Here is a 23,395-nt window from a genome sequence, read left to right as displayed (position 1 = left end):
AAATAAACCTTGTTTTTTCCTTTTGTGTAATCTATCATAATTGCATTCATACAGTTATTTCAGAAAGCTTTACCTGAAATCTTATTCTCATTTCCATAGACATCAAGTGAAATTCATTCTAATGTAAACTACCAGTAAGCCTGTCCTGAACTTTTTCTTTTTCTCCAATTCTCTTCCTAATAGTCATTCTTTTTTTTTTTTCTTAAATACAAAAGACATTTTTGAGTGAAGTGGAAACTATTCATATTCTATTTTTAATTTCAACTTCTAATTTTTATAATATATGTAGATCTGACTTCACAGAATGAATATTTTAAATTGACTGTAAAGGAAAAATCTGCTTGAACTCTAGTCATTGATTCAATGCTAACAACACGTTTTACCGAGGCAGAAAAAATGCTGGTTTTTTCAGACACCAAAGTCAATAGGTCATCAGTATAACAGCAGTAAAGCCTGTTACTCTAGACCATTAGAAATATCATCACATTCTGGACAAAGCGATATTCATTATGCATGGTAACAGACAATTAAGTAAATGAGCAAAATTGGTGGGGAAAGTAAGAAATGTGAAGTGTCTGATGAGGAGTAAAGTATATGCACATGTAACGTATCCTGCATAAAAGTTGTTGCTCTTTTTGCTATTTTGACTTACTTTATGGGAATTCTAGTTTTAAGAGGAGAGGTTTGGGGAGGCAGTATCAGAAGACCTCTACTGTTTTGATCATCAAACTACTGATTCATAACTGTAAAAATTTAGGAGCTAAAAAGAAAAGTCCTTGCGGTGGTAACTGTTGCCAACTCTCAGAGCTTTATTGCTAATTTTTCAGTGTTTAATGTTCTACTTTTAAAACCTTAGTTCCTGGAATCAGCTGACTAAATGAGCTGAGATTCCCATGTTAAAAATAAAAAGGAAAATGTAATCTTCATGACTATGGAAAGAATCAAATAAATTAACTCCACAGGTATACAAACCAGAATGAAATATCAAACATTTTGAAACCTGTAGTACTTGAAAACCTAATGCAATATATTATTTAGGGGAATATCTACTTCAACGAACAAAACAGTAAAAAAAATGTCAGTTGAAGGTGTGTGGGGGTTTTCCCCCTTTCCCTCTTTTCTTGACTTTCAATGTACTTTTACACTTGTGTTCAGAGCCAGAGCTTTGCAATTTTGCTATCCTACTAAAGCAGACAGTTTTAGTTATTTCTCACAGTGCTTCTTTCAGAGACAGGAATGGGGAACATTGTTCTAAAAGCACAGGCGAAGAAGAGAACAGCCTGTGTTTATCCTTCTTTTCCACTTATCCTGTATACTAACTTTGGACAGAAGTCTCCTGTGATAAAGGGCTTTATATATTTTAGCTGCCAATTCCAAAATGAAATGTTGCATTATGCAATCAATAGAATTTCACAGTAGAAATCTCTGTATAAATGAAGCTCTTCTGAATTATGACAGTGTGCTAGGATATACTTTTTCTTTTAAAGACAAAGGATGCTGTCACAGGCATGCTGGCTGTTCAGATTCCTCATGTTTTATTCGTGTGTTCTTCTGATCCAGGGTGGATGTTAGCAGAAGATACTGATCAAACTTCTGTGCTGCTGCGCTGTTGGGGTGCAGCATGGGCCATGGGGTGTGGGCAGGGCATGGAAGGTACAGGACGGCTCCTACCCTGGCTGTGCTATCCCTGGCTGTGTGCAGCCCCACCATGCCCCAACTACCTAAGCAGAGCAGGGCTGGGGCTGAGGACAAGGGACAGCTGGGGTCCAGTGATTGCCATGTGAAGTCACAGTGACAAGATTGGTTGTGGGGTGCACTGGGCAGTCAGTCCGTGGGTCAGGGTTGGGAGTCCTGATCGGTGGGGTTACATGGCTGGGTGTGGGCATGGCTATAACACAACTGCAACATAGCTCAGGCAGAGGCCAAGGGCGACAGCCACAGCTACAAGCAGCTCCCAAGGGAAGGAGGGGCAGCGTCTGCTGAGGCTTCTTCTAGTTTTCCTCACAGCAGTGTTCCAAGTCAGCAGCTGTGCCCTCTCTAATCTGGCCCCAAGCCCAGGCAGCCAAAGCCCCAGGAGCGGGGGGATGCACTTTGAGCCCTGACACCGCGTGTTATGCATGTTGCTATAAAAACAGGGTTCAGATCAAACAAAATACCGGCAGCAGGTCAGACGAATGTTGCCTCTAGCTCAGTTTGCTATAGCCAGTAATAGATGTCTACTGCAAAGAATATAAGAATGGGACATGGATATAGTGGTATTTCTAAGGGACTTGTCTGATCTCTTGACCCCATGGAAAATTTTAGTATTCCCAAGTTCATTGACTTTTTCAATTTACTGTATAATAAATCCAGATTTCTAACATCCTTGCCTCAGTCCTAGAGCGTTATATATCAGAATCTCTCTACTCTTCTGCTGCTCACTGAAGACTTTTTTCGGCTGGTGCCGGTCTTTGGAGAGACCTCTCAAGTGAATCTATTACCAGCTTCCAGGCTGGCTGACAGAGGTAGGGAAAGAGGACTCTTAATCCTTGAATAACCTAGAAAAGACATAAGCTACATGTGGTTCCTAGAAAAATAGTAATTCTTGAGGGATTTCCCTTGCACGAACTTGACTTGCATGAATTTTCTCTTCAGACCAGGTAAACTTTGGGTCCACAAATTTCTTTGTCACAGAATCACAGAATGGTCAGGGTTGGAAGGGACCTATGGAGATCATCTAGTCCAACCCCCTGCTAAAACAGGTTCATCTAGGGCAGGTCACAGAGTCACATCCAGACAACTTACCCTCAGTGTAAAGTTGTTCTTCCTCGTATTCAGGTGCAACTTGTTCTGTTGTTTGTGCCTGTTGCCCCTTGTCCTGTCGCTGGGCACCACTGAAAAGAGCCTGGCCCCGTCCTCTTGACACTCACCCTTAAGGTATTTGTATACAGTGGTGAGATCCCCTCTGAGTCTTCTCTTCTCCAGGCTAAACAGGCCCAGCTCTCTCAGCCTTTCCTCACAAGGGAGACACTCCAGTCCCCTCATCATCTCTGCAGCCCTCTGCTGGGCCCTCTCCAGTAGCTCCCTGTCTCTCTTGAACTGGGAGCCCAGAACTGGACACAGCACTCCAGATGGGGCCTCACCAGGGCAGAGCCGAGGGGCAGGATCACCTCCCTTGACCTGCTGGCCATGCTCCTTCTAATGCCCCCCAGGACCCTATTGGCCTTCTTGGCCACAAGGACACACTGCTGGCTCATGGGCAACTTGCTGTCCCCAGAACTCCCAGGTCTTTCTCCCCAGAGCTGCCCTCCAGCAGGTCAGCCCCAGCCTCTACTAGTGCATGGGGCTGTCCCTCTCCAGGCACTTACACTTGCCCTGGTTGAATTTCATTAGGTTTCTCTCTGTGTAACTCTCCAGCCTGCCAGGTCTCGCTGAATGGCAGTGCAGCCTGCTGGTGTGTCAGCCACTCCTCCCAGTTTTGTGTCATCAGCAAACATGCTGAGGGTACACTCTGTCCCTTCTCCCAGGTCAATGACGAAGAATTTAAACAAGACTGGACCCAGCACTGACCCCTGGGGAACAGCACGAGCTACAGGCCTCCAGCTAGAGTCTGTGCTGCTGATCACATCCCTCTGAGCTCTGCCATTCAGTCAGTTCTCATTCCACCTAACTCCCCTCTCACCTAACCCATGCTTCCTGAGCTTACCCATAAGCTCTCAACTCATTCTGCATCCACCCCAAGGCAGATCTCGATACATTCCAGTTTCTGCCTCATTTAAAGAGCAACTCCACCACCTTTCCTTGCTTGCCTGTCTTTCCTAGAAAGTATGTAGCCATCCATGACAGCAGTCCAGTCATGCGAGCCCTCCCACCATGTCTCTGTAATTGCCATGACATCACGGCCCTGCAGCCACACACAGATCTGTAATTCTTCCTGTTTATTCCCCATGCTGCATTCTTTGTTGTACAGGCATTTAAGAGAGGTAATCGAGCACCCAGGTTTCCCAATAGGGATGCAAGTGGATCCACCATGGTGATGTGCAGCCTTGAGGAGGCTGGCCTTCTGATACTCATCTTGGGAGGCAGATAAGGAACATATATTGCTGGTCTGGTTGGGCTGGCTTATTCCTTAGTTGGGTGTGATGGCACGAGCATTGCCACATTGGACCCTTCCGCCCAAGTCCTTCAGTCAAGGAATTCCACTAGTTAACACTAAGTGAAATGCTGCCTCTATGTTGAACTTGCTCTTTCAAGGCTTTTCAATGACATCTAGTTCTTAAGTCAAAAGAGAAGATGAATGGTTGATCTTTATGCACCTTCACCCTGCTTCCTATGGTTTTAGAGACTCTTATCAATTCCCCGGCATTCCCTATGAGCCAGATAAGACTTTTACTCCACTTAGTCATCACCTCTGCTGAAGTTGTTTCGCACTTCTAATTGTCTTTTTCATCCATTTATTCCAGTTCTGCTACGTCCTTTTTAAAATGGGGAGACAGAATTACACAGTTTAGTATGTTGGGAACCCTGATTCCTTATGGTGTCATGTGGATGTTGTCTGTTTGTTCTCAATTCCATTCCTAATAATCATTAACACTTCATCGGTTGCAGTCACACGGTCTGTCTCCTGAGTGCTAGTGGTCGGCTCAGAGGCCATGATTTTTGAGATGAAGTTAGGATTTTTCTTCCCCTTGTGTATTTTTTACATTAATCTCTACTGAACTTCTGCCTTTTCGTTACACAGTGTGCAAAAGACCTTTGAAATTTTTCACCACCATTCTTTCTTGTTCCTACTCAATACCAGTTTGTGTTGCCAGCAGACATTCTCAGCTTGCTGCTCATGTCCCTTCCCCTTGGTCCCAGCACACATTTTTCTTGATCTTGATGATCTTGTTCTGTTCTATTTTCACCTTGCTTTCTGTTTCCTGGCTTTTAACCAAGTATTCACCGTCCAATGCCACAATGCCATGACTAATTAGTTTCCTGAAAAGGTACTGGAGGGGAACTTTTAAAGAAAACACCTTTGGAAAGCCAGGTAGTTTATATCAGCTGGATATACTTGTCGACCCTGTGAAAAACTCCCACTTTTGCCAGGCAGGACCATGTAAAAACTTTTGGGTTGGGTTTTTTTTTTTCCCCAAACTATATAATCTTTATCCACATGTCCACTAATTCTGGTTTTATTATAGTTTCTATCAATTTTCCCAGTACAGATATGGCCAGAGTTAGAAGTCTGTAGTTCCCTTGTGAAATTTCTTTAAAAAACTGAAATCCCATTTGTTACCTCCCAGTCCTCAGATGCAAGTGTTAATGAAAGAGAGATTACAAACTACATGCTTTTCAGCTATTTGCTTGAGTTGCTTTATAATTTTGGAGTGGATATCATCTTAATCTTCGTCATTTCTTCTTGGCTATTTTGTTGGTTTGTTCCATTGTAGCTTCTGTTGTCCCCTATTTAAAACACATCCTCTGAGTTGCTTACAAAAAGTGGTGGTCTCTCCATTTGTTTCCACAATCAGCAATTCCTTTGGTTCTGTTTGAGATTTATTTGGGTAGAAATCTTGTCAATTGGTAAAAACTGTCTACTTTCTAGTTAGGTCAAGGAAAAAGTCTTTCAAACTTCTTGTAAAGATTATGGCTTGACACTAATTTACATAGTGGCTAACACTGCCATACAAGTTTCTGCTTAATAGTCTAAATTTTGTGTTTAGCCTTTTGTGCATTCTGTAATAAAGCTTGCCATTGCACTTCATACATTCAGATAAAATGGGAACTGAATGATTTTACTTGCAGCAGCCATGCTGGAAGGCAATAAATTTTCATTAATAATAAGGTTATCATGCCTGATGCCTAATTACATCATAATAAGAGACATTGATATTTTGCAGTTATATCAATAACGGTTGCTCACACAAATGTACAGATTAGGATTCTGTACAATTGTTGTCCATGAAGGCAACATTTCTGCCCCTAAAAAGCACCGGGTAAAATATGAACAACTGGTGGGGAATAAAGGATAATAGATCTTGGCACTAAATCAGTGAGTGGCATTCAGTCTTCTTCTGTCTGAAACTTCAAAAAAAAAATTATTTCCCCCCTTGGCTACCTTAGGTCCTTCAGTGGTTCCAAAAAATATTTTAACAGTATCTACATCAGAATGGTAGTGAAACCAGCTTGTGCCTAAGCGTGCTGCTAAATCATCAGGTTATGCTGCTCAGGATCTTTGGTAGTCCAGGGCTACCAAACATACCTAGTTTGTGAAGCATCACATAGATGTTGATGTTGTCTGCACAAGCAGCAGCAACAGTCATTTCTGGCTTCATTTGTGCACAGCAGGAGGAATTTCTAGTTTGTTGATTTCTTTTTTATGGCATAACACACTGCTAGTGAGAGGCATACTGAGCTGGGGACTCGCAATTGCAGGCATTTGATTCCCATTTTTTGTTCAAATTATTTTTGTTTTTTGGTATCTTTTATAAAGGCCAAAGGTATTTAATCTTTTAATATTTTTGGAATGTAATGAGGCTGTGCTCAGCATTTTTGCTTTCTACCTTTTTTAATGGCCTGGACCTAATTTACAAAAAAGCAAACTCTTATCGAGAGGTATGGACAAGAAAAGCTTAAGGGATAAAATAATAGCTATCAGGTTGTTAGAATGGATAGATTTGGGTCTGATTCCTCCCACCACCTTGAGTTCATTAACAGCAAGTGTGTCTCATTAACAGTTGAAAAAATTGCTTGGTTAGTTAGCTCTGACGGAAGGCTGATGTCACTTTTTAAAACAGATGTAACAGCAGCTGCAGTGCTTGCTTCCTCACATTCCTTGTCATCATATCCATCCCCAACCTGGATGGCTGGCAGGGCTACTTATCTGCTGTTCTCATTAGAGCTAGCATGCAACTAGCGAAAAGGAATGGCAATTGATTTTCTGGTTTGCTTGCTTTGTATCCCCACCCCCACTCCCCCGCCATGGTGTTCTCTGCTAATTTCTCCCTCAGACACTGACATTTTCTTGCTGATTCTAATCTTCATTGAGCTCTTGCATCATTCTTCAGATTATCAAACAATTGGTTGTGTTCAGTCTTAATTATGCAAATATAGGATCGCATGAAAATGGAATATGACTCTCTGGCACTTGTAGGGTTTTCCTGCAAAAGTGTTGCTGCAAGTTTTGGACTACTAGTTGACAGCCTGGGTTGTGAAATACATCCTATCCCCTTAGAAGTTCATTGAGTTTGTAAATTTTCTAAGTATTATTAGTATTGCATGTAAAGCCATATTTGCAAAATAGAAATAATTTGGAAGTAAGAAAATTTAACAAAGTCTCTATTCAGTCCAAACTTGATCTCTGCACATACACAATATAACATAAATTTGAATTAATAGTCACTTAGTATTTTCCCCTCTGATTTCTGCTTCTGTGCACGAGATGGTGAGGAAATGACCATATTTTTTCTCCTTATCACTAGCCTTCAGTGCTCAATGCCCTTTGTTTGCTGTACATTCAGAGCCAGGCCTGTTCTGAGTAAATAATTATTAATTTTTGTGGGGGGTCTGATGCTAATAACATTTCTGTGTACTTCACAAATATTATTTAAACTACTGTCCCACAGCCTTTGGGAGGTTGAGGTATTTGACTGCCATTTTACAGGTAGGGTACTAAGCCACAGAACTCTTAAGATGATGTGTGTGTGTGTACTTATATCCAGGCAATCTGGGTGACTGCTTTGGATGCAGTTAGAGTTCATCAGAAAGCTCCATGTTGGTTGCAGAGGCAGCTAACTGGGGGTCTCAGGGAACTGCGATGTTCCTCAGTACCTGGCAGCCTGGGCTTTATGGACCATGACATGGGAAAAGATTGTGCAGGTGCTTGCTGAGTGCCCTCCACATCCCTACCCCCATAAGCGTCAAGGCCTAAATGCACAGAAGTAGGTAAGTCTAAATACCACCCTGAGTGCAAAAACTTAAATTGCTTTATGGCATGGCATTGATCTTCAAACTAAAGGTGTGCCCAAGGCCTTTCGGGACTGCACAGTGTGGGCTGCAGTGCAGGGCTATTTGGGTGATAGAATATGGGGTCAGAGAAAAAAAAACCCACAAAGCCAACAAAAATACATGAAGCAAAAAACCTGGACAAGCAGATGGCCAGCCACAGCCAGGCACTTGGAGCTGCCCCCTGAGAGAGGTCCCCTCAGTGGACAGCTCGCTGGCTGGAAGGTTTGAAGCTATGAGCAGGGAGACAGTCCCTAGCTCTTTGATTTTTCTGATGTTGAAGGAAGCAGGATATTGCACATTCCTGTGCCGTATCTGGCCTGCATCAAAGACAGCTGACCTCCACCCATGTGCATCCTCCTTCTGAAGGGGCAGTTTTCAGACTCTTGGTTTTGTTTTATCTGGCTTGACAGAGATGCTTAGGTTTGAAAGGCTAACATGTTTAGCCATGCTCCCACTGAGCTCAGATGTGCACAGGGAACACTCAGCACTCCTCCAAACTGGATTTTGATGGCTTCAACTAGCATCCAAAATAGTTTTCGGATGTAGTTGCTCTAATGGTGTTTTCTAGACTTCCTCCCTGCCTGCCCCAGCATTCACTCATAAAGAATCATCCTTACCTGGTAAGGCTGGATGCTTTAGAGGGACAGCACAGATCTTTTCCCACTCATGATAACAGAAGCAAATGGTTCCCTGTCGGTTTGAACAGTCACCAGAGATGAGAGAGCTGCACAATTTGCTGTTACTGAGTGGCTGTACTGGTTACTCAGTGCTCAGCAGAAGACTTTGCTACGGTGCTGCCCAGCTCTGCCTCATTTCATAGCCTGAGCCCTTTTGCTCCTTCCCTGCTCTGCCTCTGATTTTCATTTAGGAAGATGAGGGGTGCATCCACGCTAATGTTTGAGTTTGAATCAAGAAAGTACTTTTCAAGTCCCTCTCCCATGCATCTGCTCTTACCATGGTTTGTTTGCACTGCAGATACGTTTGGAGTATACAGACTAGATTCCTTCTGGAGGATATTAAAATAGCAGATGTGCTCCAAGTGCCTACTGCACCAGTGTGCATTCAGTCAACCAGACTAGGCCAGACATAATTCGAAGAATGATCTCCGTCCCATCCAGTAGTCCTTCCTTCCCTTTCTGTTGTGCCACAATGTCTGCCAACTCTTTGTCCTGATCTCCCTATTACAGCATATATTGTGGTTCCTGTCCTCTGACATTATCAGCTTCATGCCTTCCCTCAAAATTGTAAAGACCAGACTTTCAACATTATGCTCATATTGATGAGAAAACACAATCCATTGATTCAGTGTTAATGTATCAGTGGAGTTTTCATCCTGTGAAATTAGTGCTACTCTATCCAGACTAGGGTCAGCATATCCAAGCTGAAAAAATAAAATAAGAACTCAGTAAAAAGGCTTTCTAGCAACAAAAACATGGACATCTGACTATAAATACATATATTGTTTTGACTTTGTTAAGTAGGATCTGCAATTTCTTGTGCAAGAATTTTCTAAATTGTGAGTGAAGCTTTTAGAGGGACATCTGATTGGCCCATCTGAGGCAGAAGGTATATAACATTTTTGCTTATGCAATTAATTAAAAAGCACCCCACTCTTCTTTACTTTGTTCTAATACACTTGGATTCCTTACTTTTCACTCCCTTTCTTCATTTGCATTCTTTTGCCTGTGAGCGTTGACTGTATTTTTTCCCATTCCTTCCTTTCTCTCTGTCCTTGCAAAGCAGCCTTCTGTTGTGCTGTCCTGGGATACCTCTTATGTTCAGTTTGTTTGATTATGGGATCCTTTTGAAGTTTTAATTTGGAACAGAGCATGCACATCATCCTTGAAGCTGTGTCAAACAGGTAATCTGGTTTCTCATTCCCTGATGATTAGGCAGTTTTACTTTCAAAACCACAGCAACTCTGGCAGTCCTAGGAATCCCTTTTATAGCAGACAAATACGCATTCTGAAAGACACAACCAGACACATTTTGATCTAATGTGTACTCTATATAAGTTATGTGTACCCTATATAATGTATTTTTAGTAAGAGCTATTTCTTAGCACGGAGCACCTTCAGTTTGCTTACTGGTGGGGTCTAAAAACTGTGGTTGCTTCATTGCAGAAAATATCAGTGTAGTTGCATCTGACTGAGAAACTGAGCCTTTTTCTCTGAAAAAGTATTTTTGCATGTTTATTTCTAGAGATGAGCTACTTCTGGGGTTTGTTTGGGAGGAAAGATACCACTTTCAAAACTTAAAAGAGTCAAAGAGAGAAACTGAGATTCCTATCAACTTATCTTTGGGCTGGTGGGTTATTTGGGTTTGTAGGGTTTGATCCATCCATAAAATAAGCCAGAATTTATTTTGTAGTCTCAGGTGAGCATATAGAAGCTTGCATCTCTGTGGTTAAGGGGACAATTTTCTTATCCTAATTTAGACTATCAAGGGGAATTAAAAGTATGTGGAGATGTTAATTTGAAAATGTCACACATTAATAAAGATCAGATTTCCATTTAATGGAATGTTGTATCCAGTGCTAGCAAAATTTTTAGAACTATCTGTATTCTAAACTAGGATTCTTTCATCTAGTCTTGTGAAACCTGAGGGTTTCAGATTGCTTTTGATCAAGGCTGTAGAGAAAATCCGGTGGGGCACACCTTTACAACGCCTTTTTTAACAAGAGTAAAAATTGAACTTGAGAGACCTCAAAATAGATTCTTAAGACTGGAATTTATAAAATTAACCATGACACTACATTTATGTAGGTTCTGTCCTACTCAATAATATAATGTACTCTCGTAGAATTTAAATAGTCCCAACAAAATCAATAAAACTACCTGATGTTTTTATTCCTTCCTATATTCCATTCCCTATGCTCAGGTGTATCTCAGCTATATCTGATTAAATTTTTAGCACCAAGCAATGTTGAAGGGAACTTTCTTCTGCTTAGATTAAAAAAGTGAAGAAGCAAATTCCAATCAGAATTTAAATGATGCCTTTCTTCCATCCATCTCTATGGTTATTAACAGATTTGAAATTCATGTATTTTTGTGGTGAAAGAGAAAACTTGAATAAAGAGATTAATGTTAATAATAGTCAGATCCAGATTCCAATAGTCTGATTTAGTCATAGTATCTGTGTCTATTGATGGCAGTATCATGAATGACAATAACTCATAATTTTCTCATTTAATTTGCACAATTCTTTCAGTTCTTAGACTGTAATTATTTTTTTCTTTTTTCCTACTACTCACCCTTGTTGAATAAGAAAAGGTGTCATAATAGGGGATGAATCTGGTTACATCATAGACAATAAATTGATAAAATGTTTTAAAATGCTTATTTTCTTGGTTTACTCAGCCTAAAAATGCTGTAGCTTTGATTATTTCATTTCATTCTAAGCTACAGCATCATCTTCCTTGTTTATTACAATTTGAAGTTAAAGCAGTGCAAGATATTGATCTGTTTTGTGGGCAGGATTCTTCATTTCAATGCAGCTTTAGGGAATTACATATGGATTTGAAAGAGATGTCCAGCTGCTCATAGCATTTGGCAGAAGCTGTCTGAACTGTGAAAGTGGGAGATAAACGCAGTCATTTTGAGCTGTTCTAACCTCTTCTTGACTAGACATCTCCATCCATTATGAATCCCTTGGGCCAGATCCTCGCTGAGGTAAACTGGCACCATTTCCTTAGACTCACTGCTTCTGTGCTGACTTACACCAGCTGGCCCTTAGATTATTTTCTCATTAAGTGGACAAAAGTAACCAAAGCATGTCTGCAGGACTCAGGACTGAAATGCATTTCTGTAAGCACTGCCTTGCTTTAGTAGCAGCACTAATGCCATGGAGGCCCCCTGACACCCTCTGTAGACACACTCACAGGGGAGAGAGTGAATTAGGATAATAAGTCCACAGCTGTGAACTGTTGTCCATTTGAATGAGAGGGAACTTGCTGTACCGAATGAAGCAGAGGGATGATGAGCTGTACTGGCTGATCCTGGACCTGCTGTACAGCAGCACCAATGCCCACACTGTTCTGCTACACACTTTCCTGCTATATACCCTGGCTCCCTCACAACTGGATCCAGACCTTTCACAGGACAGTTCCTCTCTTCCCACCTTCCCACTGCAGAAGCTGTGGAAAGGTTTCTGCAAGAAAGAATTGTGCTTTCCGAGGTGTTACACCTTACATGAAGTATTAGTGGGCCTCTCCTTCGTCTTCTCCAAAACCTGCAGAAGCCAGAAGCACTGAACAGAGGCAGTACTTATAGATAAGGTCTGAGAAGTTCAGCATGTATGGCTCGGACAACGTTCCCTCTGGAAGGGAGGAGGGAACATTTTTCACACCTGTGAAATGCTGTCTCATCTGAGGTGGGAGTAAGGCAAGAGAAACACAGGACTTTTTCATAAAGGATCTCAGATTTTTTGCTCTTCTAATGGACTGTGAAATAAATGGGTTGGTGCCTAATCTGTATTAAATACTAATAAGTTCTTAAGACACAGCCCTAATGCCACCAACGCAGGCTATCAACTGGATGCAACCTATCTGGAAGAGTTAGAAAGGCTACTGCTTCTGCAAGATTTAAAATAAGTTCACAAACCTTGCTCCTTCAGCATCCTGTACGTGCTGCATGTAGAGAGGAATGTACAGTCTATGTTATGTTAGAGCCTTGGCACCCTCTTCCACTAGAAAATCTTGCTGTTCCTGAGCCTGCAAATCTGGCAGAAGAATGGAATCAAATGGTACGAGGTTGCTAATATATGTTGCATTTAGCTTGCGTAGTGACTGTGTACTTGATATGCACATGGGTGCAAGATCCTATTTAACACTAACCTTAAATGAATTAATGTTCTCTTAAAACTACGAAAAGGAATGTTTCAAAAGTGGCACAAAGCCTATTAACTGGGAGTTTAAAAGATTTTCTTTGCCAGGGAAAAAAACCCCAAAGCCACAGCATTTAGAAATGCTGCCTGATTTTATTGGCTGATCTCTCGGAACGCTACCAGCATGAGATGCTTATTTGCCGAGTGGCCATTTTGAACTTGTCTTTGCTGACTGTGTTGGGCTTGGTTTCAAATTCCTCTTAATCCTACAATGAACCTTTAATAAAGCTGGATTGACTTTAAATCAGTACTTAGAAACATTAATTAAAATAAAACAGGAGGAACCCAAAGATCAAATGATCCATTGTGGTGGTGGTGGTGGTGTTTAAATCAAAGCTCTCTTCTCCACCCCTCTCCAGAAAAAAGCAAGCCTTTGAAGACTGCAGCTGTATGACTTCCAACATGGTTTTTAAGCTGGCCTTAGGTTTTAATTACTTTTGCTGTTTTTGGTTGACATTTTCTGTATTTTGGAAGAGCTGTTTGGGACACTTCTTTTTACACTTTTCCCTTCAGAAAAGCAGAGGCTAAAACAGGCAAGATTGCCATGAATAGAGTGACAGGGCACGGCAAGCCCACTCAGCCCAATCTGTTCTGTGTTCCAGAGAGCATAGTCTCCTGCAAAGGCTGGAAAAGGCCCTGGAAAGTTCTGTTTCCTGAGCCAAGTTGTAATAGCTAGCATATCCAGTGCTATAGCTCTGGCATTTTTATTTTATTTTACTTTTTTATTTCCAAGTGACCCTCCAGCATTCTCTTTGTTGCCTTTTCCACTACCAGCTAGCAGCATGCTTCTGCAGACAATGCAGCCTGTATAGTAACAGCACAGCACTCCCCGTTGTTCTGCTCCACTGTGCCTTGAGCCCCCATAAAGACTCACCGATAGCAGAAGGAAACGCAACTTGAACAGAAATGTTAGCCTCTCTGAGGGCTGGTATTAATTACATGGTATGGTTACACTTCAGGAGCTAGTTTGAGGACACCTGATCCTTGCTGCCAAGCCTGCTATTTCATAAGTGAATGATCTCATCAGCTGTTCTCAAAGCAAATGATCTTTATTCCCTGTATTGTTTATGAATTCCTGCACTCCCTTAGTATGTGTCAGGTTTCTGCAGCAATTCTCCTGTACTACTTTTTTACAAAAAAATGCAATTAAGTATGTGAGAAACCTATTAGCTGTGTGAGAGGGAAACCTAATAATCGGTAGATGAAGCTTTGCCTCAAGTGTCTTTCATCTGCTGGAAATCAAACATATGATATTATTACTGAAAGGGAAGCGGAGGAAGAGGGTTTGTGTAGTTTCCTCCAGGCTCGGCTAGGTAGGAAGCCACAGGTATGACTTCCAAAGCTGTCTTCCAGGAAGGGAATGTAAAGCTGACATAAAACGTGTGACTTCAGACACAGGTAAGGGTGTCCTCTGAGGAGGAGGCTGAAAGATACTCAACTTACATCTGCTGTATTTGGGTTGCCTCTGAGCTGTGTAACCTGAAGCCCTGCAGGGGTTCAGTCACCATCCATCTCCCTCCTCCCCAGGGACCAGAGGTCCAGCCTTCAGGAAACCTAGAAGGGCAGACTATCAAGGCCTCTAGTGATTTCTCAGTGTTACCACAGTATCAGATACCACTGCAGCTAGAAGCAATCACATCAAAATGAGTACTGTTGTAAAGCAGGCATGGATGTGGTCTGTGTTGGACTGCTTACAAAGTAACACTGCTTTTAGCTGATCTTACAGTCTGAAGTAACTGCTAAGGAGGAAGTCAAATGAATCCACCTGGGATGGTCATATTACACAGGAGAGAAACTCTAGCGGGGGGTGGGGTGGGTGGGGGGTGGTGGTGGGGGGGTATGAGGTGAGAAATGTTGTAACATCAAGCCAGACACCATTGTCACCGGAGTGGGTAGGAGTTCTGTTCTTTTCTAGAAAAGTGTATATTCTGCTTTTGTCCTCTATTATATGTCAGGTCTGATGCTTGCTGGGGTAGAGGAAGGGAAGAAGGGTTAGACAGACAAGAAAATACACAAGTGCCCATTTTTGTGGTGTAAGTGCAATACTTTTTCCATTGCATTGCTTTGCACTGGGCTGAGTAGGAGGGATGGAGTTGTCAAAAATAATTATGGAAAAAAGGAAGCAGAAAACTACAGAAAAAAGTAAAAATGTTGAGAGCAGCTGCAAGCTTAAAAATGTGAGTTCAAAGTGAATTACTTCTTATATAGTAATGTGTTAGCTTTTCTGGTGGGAAAACTGCTCTTCTGATACAGTCACACAGCATTAGTCACATATACTCTTGCTAGGCACCAATCTGTTAGGTCTCCTGTTACAGCAGTTAATTGCCTTTTGAGCTAATGTATACAAATATAGTTTCTTAGTTAATCTCTCTCTCTCTCTACCTCCTCTGGCCCCTTTGAAGTGTCATCAGCATTATAAAAACTTCCTGAAAATATTTCTGACTTTAAGTCTTACAAGTCAAAAAGAGGCGATAAGCGGATAGGAGTGTAGTCCAGAGGGAAAGAGTGACGGAAAAGGGGATTAAACCCTCCTCACCACCACTTTCTCAGCAGATCAGTGTAAAACAATTGACCTGAAATGAATTTTGCAGATTTATACCTGTAAAAGATGTGATTCATTGCCTCATTTCAGTTTGTTGTATGGCACGTTTTTAACTTATGTAGAAGATTTTTTAAAAAGTGCTGCCACAATCCCAGAGTCTGTGACAACAAAGTTGTATGTGACTCGAGGAAGAAAAAAACCAAAATAAAAATACATTCTTTTACTTAAAAAAAAAAGAACTTTTTTTCTTTTCTGTTTTTTTTTCTTTCTTTCTTTTTTTTTTAATACTCTGTACTGGAAATAAATGAATACAGTGATTTCAGCAAATTAGACATAAATCCCCTCTTTATTATTATTATAGGAATGTAGGTGGTGAATGATGGGCAAAGAATGTGTGGGAACAAAAAGTTACTTCAAAAGCAAAAGAAAAAAAATTAAAGGGAAGAAGCAATGAGAACAAAAATGGCAAACTACAGCATATAGAGAGAGTTCTGTGAGACCTTGCACTTTTAGTTGGTGAGGGGCTTGTTTGAAATATATGCTTTTACATTTCTGCATGCTTTAATGTTGATATGACTGAAAGTTAAGACTTGGCTAAAACCAAGTAACTGATTTTTATTGGGGATACTAAAAAATAATCTGTTCAACACAGTATTTGACATCCTATTTTTAGTAATTTTTACTTCCAACTTGTATTTGTGAGTAAAATCCCAGCTGGAAATCGGAATGCCATTGCCCTTGCCAGTGCAGATACTCTGAGTTACCCAGTGTATTGTCAAATGTGTATTTTCCTTCCGGAAAAATCTTGCAGCCTGAGGATGTGCCAATATTGTAGTTATTGTGGTTAAAAAAGGCCTTTCCAAGATAACTTTAAAGCTAGCTAACTCAAGTACTGCTCTCAGCATATTCATGATGCCCAACACAGGTTATGAATCCCACCTGTGAATCTAAGTAAATGTTTGAGCTACTTCGTACCATTTGAGATTTATGGTGTGGCTGCTTCCCGGCTTGCAGCCTCTGATCTAAGTACTTTGAAGCTGTGTCTGACATGTTTTTCTGGACAGCAGGGACTGGGTGTAAACATTTTCTGAATGAGAACTCAGTCTCAGTTGCTCAAAACTGCCTCTAGGCTCAACAGCAGATGGTTCACCCACCCATGCTGGTTTATTCCTGGGTTTCTTTAAAACATGGGCAAGTTACAAGGCCTCAGTGAAAGGGCTGAATCTGGAGGAGTAACTTATTATTTGTAACTTTGCCTGTTCCCAGCAGATCCATTTATTAGGAACAAATTGCACTACTGAACAATTGCCTTCAGCTGATCCTTAGCACTTGGGGCACCAGTGTAGGTCATGGTGAAGATAGACTAGATACAAGGAAGAAGTTTTTTACGATGAGGGTGGTGAAACACTGCAACAGGTTGCCCAGAGAGGTGGAAACATTCAAGATCAGGTGCGATGGGGCTCTGAGCAACCTGGTCTAGTTGAAGATGACCCTGCTCATTGCAGGGAGGGGTTGGACTAGATGATCTTTGAAGGTCCCTTCCAACCCATGCTAAGGTTCTATAAGTATCTCAGTACTGTTGGAGTACTTCATAATGAGTTATAATGGCACTTATAAAAGCTATTACTTCTGCTTACTAAGGGTAGGGTATCTTAACGACTGGACTGAGTGACTGCTGGAAACTCACAGGAATAGCCCTATTGTAAGAACCATTAACACTGAAAACGTGGCCAGATAAGCAGAGGAGGTTTAGTCTGATCGAAACCTGAGCAAGTGAGAGGCTGGAGCCTTGGGCATCTGCTGCCAGCTTTTTTGTTCACTCCTTCTTTATCCATGAACAAGTTATTTTCTTAGAAGTCTGTATAGACTGCTTCTAAAGAGGCTTCCTAATTTGAATCATTTAGAATACGAATTGAAGGACCTCAGAGCATTTTAGGATCTGAATTCTAACTTTTATAAAGCACTGTGAAGAACAAAATGCACCTTACAAATACTGCACAATAGATTCCTTTGAGGCTTAAATACTGTCTGTGTAAGTAAACAGAGATTTTTATCCACTCACAATTGTTTTCAATGTCATCATTGCATCAATCCAGTCTCTTATTTTCAATGAGAATTGAAACAATCTGTTTCTCATTTATTTGCACTGCTATTAGTGTCATTTTTTTATCGTCAAATGATATTCACTGGAGATTATTTATGGAAGAATTTATTATTTGATAAGCAAATAAATCTTTATGAACATTCAACCCCCAGCTTTCCACAAAGTTATGAAAAGGAAGTAGACAAAACCAAAATATGATTTATGCCCTCAGCACAGCTTAGTAAACTGTTTGTATTATTGGCTTGGTAGAAAGTTTTGCTTGTTTTCCTTTTGTTCCAAGTGCTACATGAAAAATTAATATTATTTTAGAAACTAGGCTAGTTTAATGTATGCTATAAAGCTTAGGTCAAAGCGATTTCGGTGTAACATGGGCCAGTTACTACTGTCATAACTTTCAGAACCTGCCAAAATCTGTCATCAAGTTGAGCAGCTTAATTCATTAGCAAGCTGAGCTAACACTTTTTCCATACCTCCCCCCACCCACTCACCTAGGGGCATGTTTAGTGTCTCAGTTCAGTGAGAAGAAAGCATAGCCAGAAAAAGACAATGAGATTAAAGCTGGCCTGGTTAGCAGAGTTCCCACAATGGTGTATCTTTTGGGTTAGCCCTGTGACACAAATAGTCAAATGTATCACAGCATTTTTCTCCCATGTGTTTGAAAACCTCTGTGACCAAAATATTTATTGCTGACCAGCTCTGTAAGAGCCAGACATGCTGCATGGAGAGCTCTGAAAACAGAGACTTGCTGGAGTGCAGTAGGCAGCAGGGAGTGTAGAACTCTGCTCAGAGAGATAAGCACAAATATCTTGTTTTTATGTCAAGAGCCATCTCTAAAATTCTGAAATCAGTCTGATCTGTGCATTGCACAAAACCAGCAGAGTAGGTTTGAAAATTAAAAAAAAAAAAAAACCTAAAAAAAAGAGAAAAAAAGCACAGTTTATTTTTTTTTATTTGGTACTTGTGGGCTTGCACTGTTTTAGCCCAATTCTTCACTATCTGAGCAGAGCCTGAATCAGCTCATGAATCAGGTCTGAGAATGTCACTATATTTGAGCCTAAATTTGCCTACAAGCCATCTCAAAGCGAAACTGCCAAATGTTGTCTGGCCACGTGTGGGTGAAACCCAGCAAATAGCTAATTTGTGGCAGCTACTTTGAACCCAAAAGGTAAAGCTTACCAGCGTTCATTTTTCCTTGAGACCTTGTAGCAAGCCTGACCTGTTTTCTGCATGTCTACTTTACTCTGCCTTATGCCTGGCCTGGCTGTGGATGTTTCTACTGTCTCCAGCTCTCGTAATTCTCAAAATTAGGTTATGTGAATTGCCCTGAGAAACTGCTCCTGCCACCTTTTTCTGTAACCTTCAAGAATCCTTGCATTGTCCTGTAAAACAAAAAGCAGCAATGCAAATAGTATTTTTTCTTGGTTTTGTTTTGTTTGTTGGTTCTGTCAAACATTTTTCAAATACATGGCATAGTAGTTTTCAAACTAAAAATGCAGCCTCAGAAACACCTGATGACACAGAGACCCAGCTGTCTTAAATACATGTACATTTTTGTACATCTTGAAGCATTTAGTGCAAGTGAATGAGCTGTCAGAAATACACATTAGAAATATCTAGCTTTCGTTAAAATCCTTGCCTTCTAATTCTGGTTCTATTTATTTAACAAAAATCTCTTTCTTCCCAGCTGCTGTGAATGCTGTTACTTACCAGGCTGTGAGACTCCGGAGTGCAAACAGCCATCAATTACGCAGCATTACTCAGTCCCTGGGTGAGCATGCTGCGGCTGATGAAAGCAAGCAGAGAAGAATTTGGGCCAGGGTACCTTCATTCATGGGCACTACCCTTTGTCTGCATGAAGCAAGTGAGACAGGACTATAATTCTGTGCTGGGTTAGTGTCCACAGAAGAGGAAGGTCAGGCCTCTTCCTGTGCCTTTTTTTTTCCCCTTCTTGTGGGAAATCAAGAGCCCCCTCCTGCTGCCTACATTTATTTACTAACCTCTGATTTTTGAAGGTCTTTTCAGAATCTGGAAATGCTTCTCTACTGTAATCCACAGTCTATCACACTAACAAGTAAGTCTGAAGAAATGAGAGTTTTGCTTACCCAGGAAGCCTGTGGTTTTAAAAAAACTCCAATCCTTAAATCCCCAAACCTGTGGGATTTTACTTTGCGTATTATTATTTTTTTTTCCCCTTAGAAAACGGGCATCCTAGTAAACAGCTACATGAGATCACACGTAGGCAAGGGACATGTGAACCAGTTAACCCAAGGCAAATAGAGCTGTCCCAATTTTTGACAAGCAGCAAAGCTGTCATGTGACTTGAGTGCATCTTGGAGCTCTCCCAAAGCACCCTTGGATGAGTCAGGGCTATGTTTCTTACATGATCAAATGTCTTTCTTTCAGCATGCAGCTTGCTATTGCAGACTTTCAAATGCACGGTCTGCTGCTTTCTCAGGAGTTGCCATGGTACCTTTTTTTCTGGTCCAAGTGTATACCTGCAGCGTGGCCTCTGATCATGTAGCCACAGCCTCAGCTAAATGTCCCTGTGACTGCCATGGCAGGACTTTGCAGCTTTCAACCAAAAAGGTTGAAACCAGTACAGCAGCATCCAGAAAAAGCACAGTTGATGTATATTACATTCCTTTTGTTAGCAGTCTTTTGATCAACATTATTTTGTTGATTTTTTCTGAAAGCACTTGAAAGAGGAGGTCTGCTTTTGACTCTCCCTACCCAAGCAGCGAGCTGCAAAGTCCATCACAGCAGGCGGGTAAGAGGCAGAGGACTACCCCCTTTCATCAATGGGAAAGCTGCAGCAAAGACAATAAAAATATTTTACCAAAGTCATGTTGGAGAACCTGAACATTAACCATGAGATTTTTCTTTCTCTTAGTATGTTTTCTTGTGCTGAGCAGGAGCTTGGGAACTTTCCAGGTAACCTAGGGAATTTTCAAGGTAAGTGTCTGGAGTAGGTCTGGAAGTGGTAGCAGATCACATCAGACACCATTTTGTAGCAATAGCTTGCTTCTCTGAATTTGGAAAAATAATGATGTTTTTATGGGTTCTGCTCACAAAGAAAACCTCAGAAACTTGAATCACAGGACACAGAGCAGAGAGCTTGCAGCAGTAGCTCCAAGAGGTCCGAATGGTCCATTCATTTCAGCAAGATAACTCAGCTGGCTAGTAATGGTAATTTAAATGTCAGACTTGTTAGCGGTTTCATTCCTAATGAAAGACCTGGCTTTACAGATAGCTTTACTGGATAACTTTCCTGATAAAACCCTACTAATGGAATCACAGTTATACCAGCAAAAAAGTGCTAGGGCTAGCATAGTTTTCAGTGATTCAATGTGTGAAATGAGCTATACTGACAAAAGCACTTTTGGACAATATAACTGCTTCTATGGTATCCAGCAGATTTGTGGCAATGGATTAAAACTAGACAGTTGAAGCGGTTGTTGCCCCAACTTTAATTTAGGTCTATTTCACTGCCTAGCAGCATCTGTCAAGAAGGTATAGAGGGATACCTGGATCATCTAATTTTAATCTGTTCTTACAGGAGTGTCAGAATACCAAGCCAGGACTTTGGGCAGCATAAGAATGATTTTTACAAATCAGATGCACGCCTTTGGATTTAACCAGTATAATTAGCTAAAATTCTGACATAGCTTTATGTTTGAAGGCATCCACAGGTTTGCATAATATACTGGCATAAAGCCACGTAAATGGCATGTTTGCTTGATGTCAGAAGTGGTGCTGCTTTTTCCTGATGGGGAAGGAGCTAAATTAAGAAACCCAGCAGAGCGACTGAATACATTCAAGCTGGACTCAGTGGCTCTATCAACACAAGTGTAATCTGAATGTTTGTGTAGTACATTCCATACAGCATCTCAAGTAGGCAAATTACGTGGCCTCTGCCTATACGTATACGGAAAGAATTGCATCTATATTACTATTTTAATCCCACACAGATATTCTCATTATTTACCTAACATTGGCTAAGTATGCCTGAAACTTTGAGTTAAACTTTGAGTAAAAGTGCAGAGGGTAAAATCAGAAGCAAAGCCATCTATCAAAGGTTGCTTGCATTTTCTGGTTTGTTGAAAGTTGTGTGAAACCTAGCATTTCTGAATTTGACTTTTCAGGGTGAATGTTTGGACTTGCACATCCATAGAGCTGAAAGAAATCCACCTTGACATGCTCTGAACTGAGTTTGCTTTCTAAGCTGCTTCCCAAAGAAAGCACGTTTTCTGTCTTCTGTTAGGGAAAGTCATTTGACATCCACCTATATTTTTATGGCTGAAGTTAAAAGATTTTAACCCTGGATTTTAACCCAATGTGCCCTTTTTCATGTATTTTATATACTAGCTTGAGTCTGGTTTTCCTCCTCTGCATCACAACACTGTTTGAATCTAAATAACCTTTCCTTGCATACTACTAACTGTTCTACTCTGCAAGTCCAGAGGTAATGCACAAATGTATTATCCTTTGGCTGAAACTAAAGGGCCTCAGTATGGCTCTGCCTCTTTCCACGCTTCTGCCAGTGTGGCTCCAGGGGGACCATTTAGAAATAAGGGCCAACACCCTCCAATAATGAACCATAGTGCCACTCGGAATAAATGATTAATCCTGTACCACCAGGATGGCATCCTGCTTCTCTACAGAGGTGTAAACATTACTCCTGGGCACACAAGTCATCTCAGACAGAGCTTCCACTAACAAGAGAAGCGCTCACATAATACCCTTTGTTATTCACCTTCAGGGTGGCATCTGTAATCTTCCTTCTATTACTTTAAACAAGTAGTTTTCCCTAAGTTGGCTTCCAGTCTTACCTACCATCAGAGCAGCATGGGCACAAGAGGAAACAGTGTGGTTTATCTGCTAATGCATAGGGCTGGGATTTGGAGCAGTAGATCCCCATCCTGGCTTTGCCACAGGCTTGGTAGGTGAACAGACAGCACAGCAGTAAATTGGGCTCTTTGTGCTTCTTGTCATAGGAAGGGGAAACACTACAAATGGCATTATGTTTTCTAAAGCATGTCTTTGGAGAGAGTGTTAAGCTGCTAGCTTTTGTCAAAAATGATAATAGAAAACAAATGTCTTGCTCAAGCAGCCATTCCATTTAAATATAGTTTTGTTTAAAAAAAGCATGATTTTAAGGCCAACCACTGTATTTTGTACAGGTTTCACTGAACACTGACATTTTGTTTAATATTATTTTGTAGAGTAGCAGTCATGCATGGATTACAAAATACCTTTCTGAAGCTGAAAATACAGGGGATGTAGTGTGCAAATGTTTGACGTGCATGACTTCCATTAGGAATTTTGTTTAGTGGGGTGAAATCCTAACTGTGTGAAAATCAGCAGGGTTTTTGCTGTTTGTTCCAGCAGGCTATTAAATTTTCAACTGAGAATAGTTTACTAGATTGGGTGCAATCTTCTCAGCTTCTTTGTGGTTTTAGAATTATGTCCAGGCAGAGCTAGAGTAGATGGAGCATGGCTTTTAACTATGAATTTGAAAATGCTTCACTAATTCCCCTACCAGTTGCTGTGCATGTATTAGCGTTTATTCCCATTTTAGGATTAAAAAAAAATGAAGAACACCACCCCCCACCCCCCCACCCAGTTGTCCAAGAATGCACAGAAAGCGTCACAAAATCAAAGGACAAAACTCTGACCAGTCGTAAACTCTGGCTGTCACTTTCTTGACTCAAGAGTTGAAAGGAAGGATTCATGCCTTTTAGTGCCAGAAAGGATGGAATCTGCCTGTAACCATCAGAAGATATGAATAGCACATTGAAACATGGTGTACGTTTCTTTCTAGTGCTGATTTCTTAGTTTGTATCATCCCTTTTCATTCTGTCTCAGCTCTATGTGTTGTTTCTTTGATGCCCATG

General features: G+C 41.0%; 1 long non-coding RNA gene across 2 annotated transcripts in view; it reads right to left on the bottom strand.

The window, feature by feature from the left end:
* Positions 1-19,831, bottom strand: part of LOC114011690 (uncharacterized) — a 40,754-nt gene extending 20,923 nt beyond the window's left edge. The window contains exon 1 of one of the 2 annotated variants that reach the window (XR_008746245.1): positions 19,209-19,831. This is a non-coding gene — a long non-coding RNA (uncharacterized LOC114011690). The remainder of the gene's footprint in view (positions 1-19,208) is intronic. The other variant, XR_003553732.2, reaches the window with a different exon arrangement.
* Between the last annotated feature and the right edge of the window lie 3,564 nt (positions 19,832-23,395).

The sequence above is a fragment of the Falco peregrinus genome, chromosome 3, assembly GCF_023634155.1.
Source record: "Falco peregrinus isolate bFalPer1 chromosome 3, bFalPer1.pri, whole genome shotgun sequence".
In the NCBI taxonomy this organism is placed as follows: domain Eukaryota; kingdom Metazoa; phylum Chordata; class Aves; order Falconiformes; family Falconidae; genus Falco; species Falco peregrinus.
This window is presented reverse-complemented; position numbering and strand designations above follow the sequence as displayed.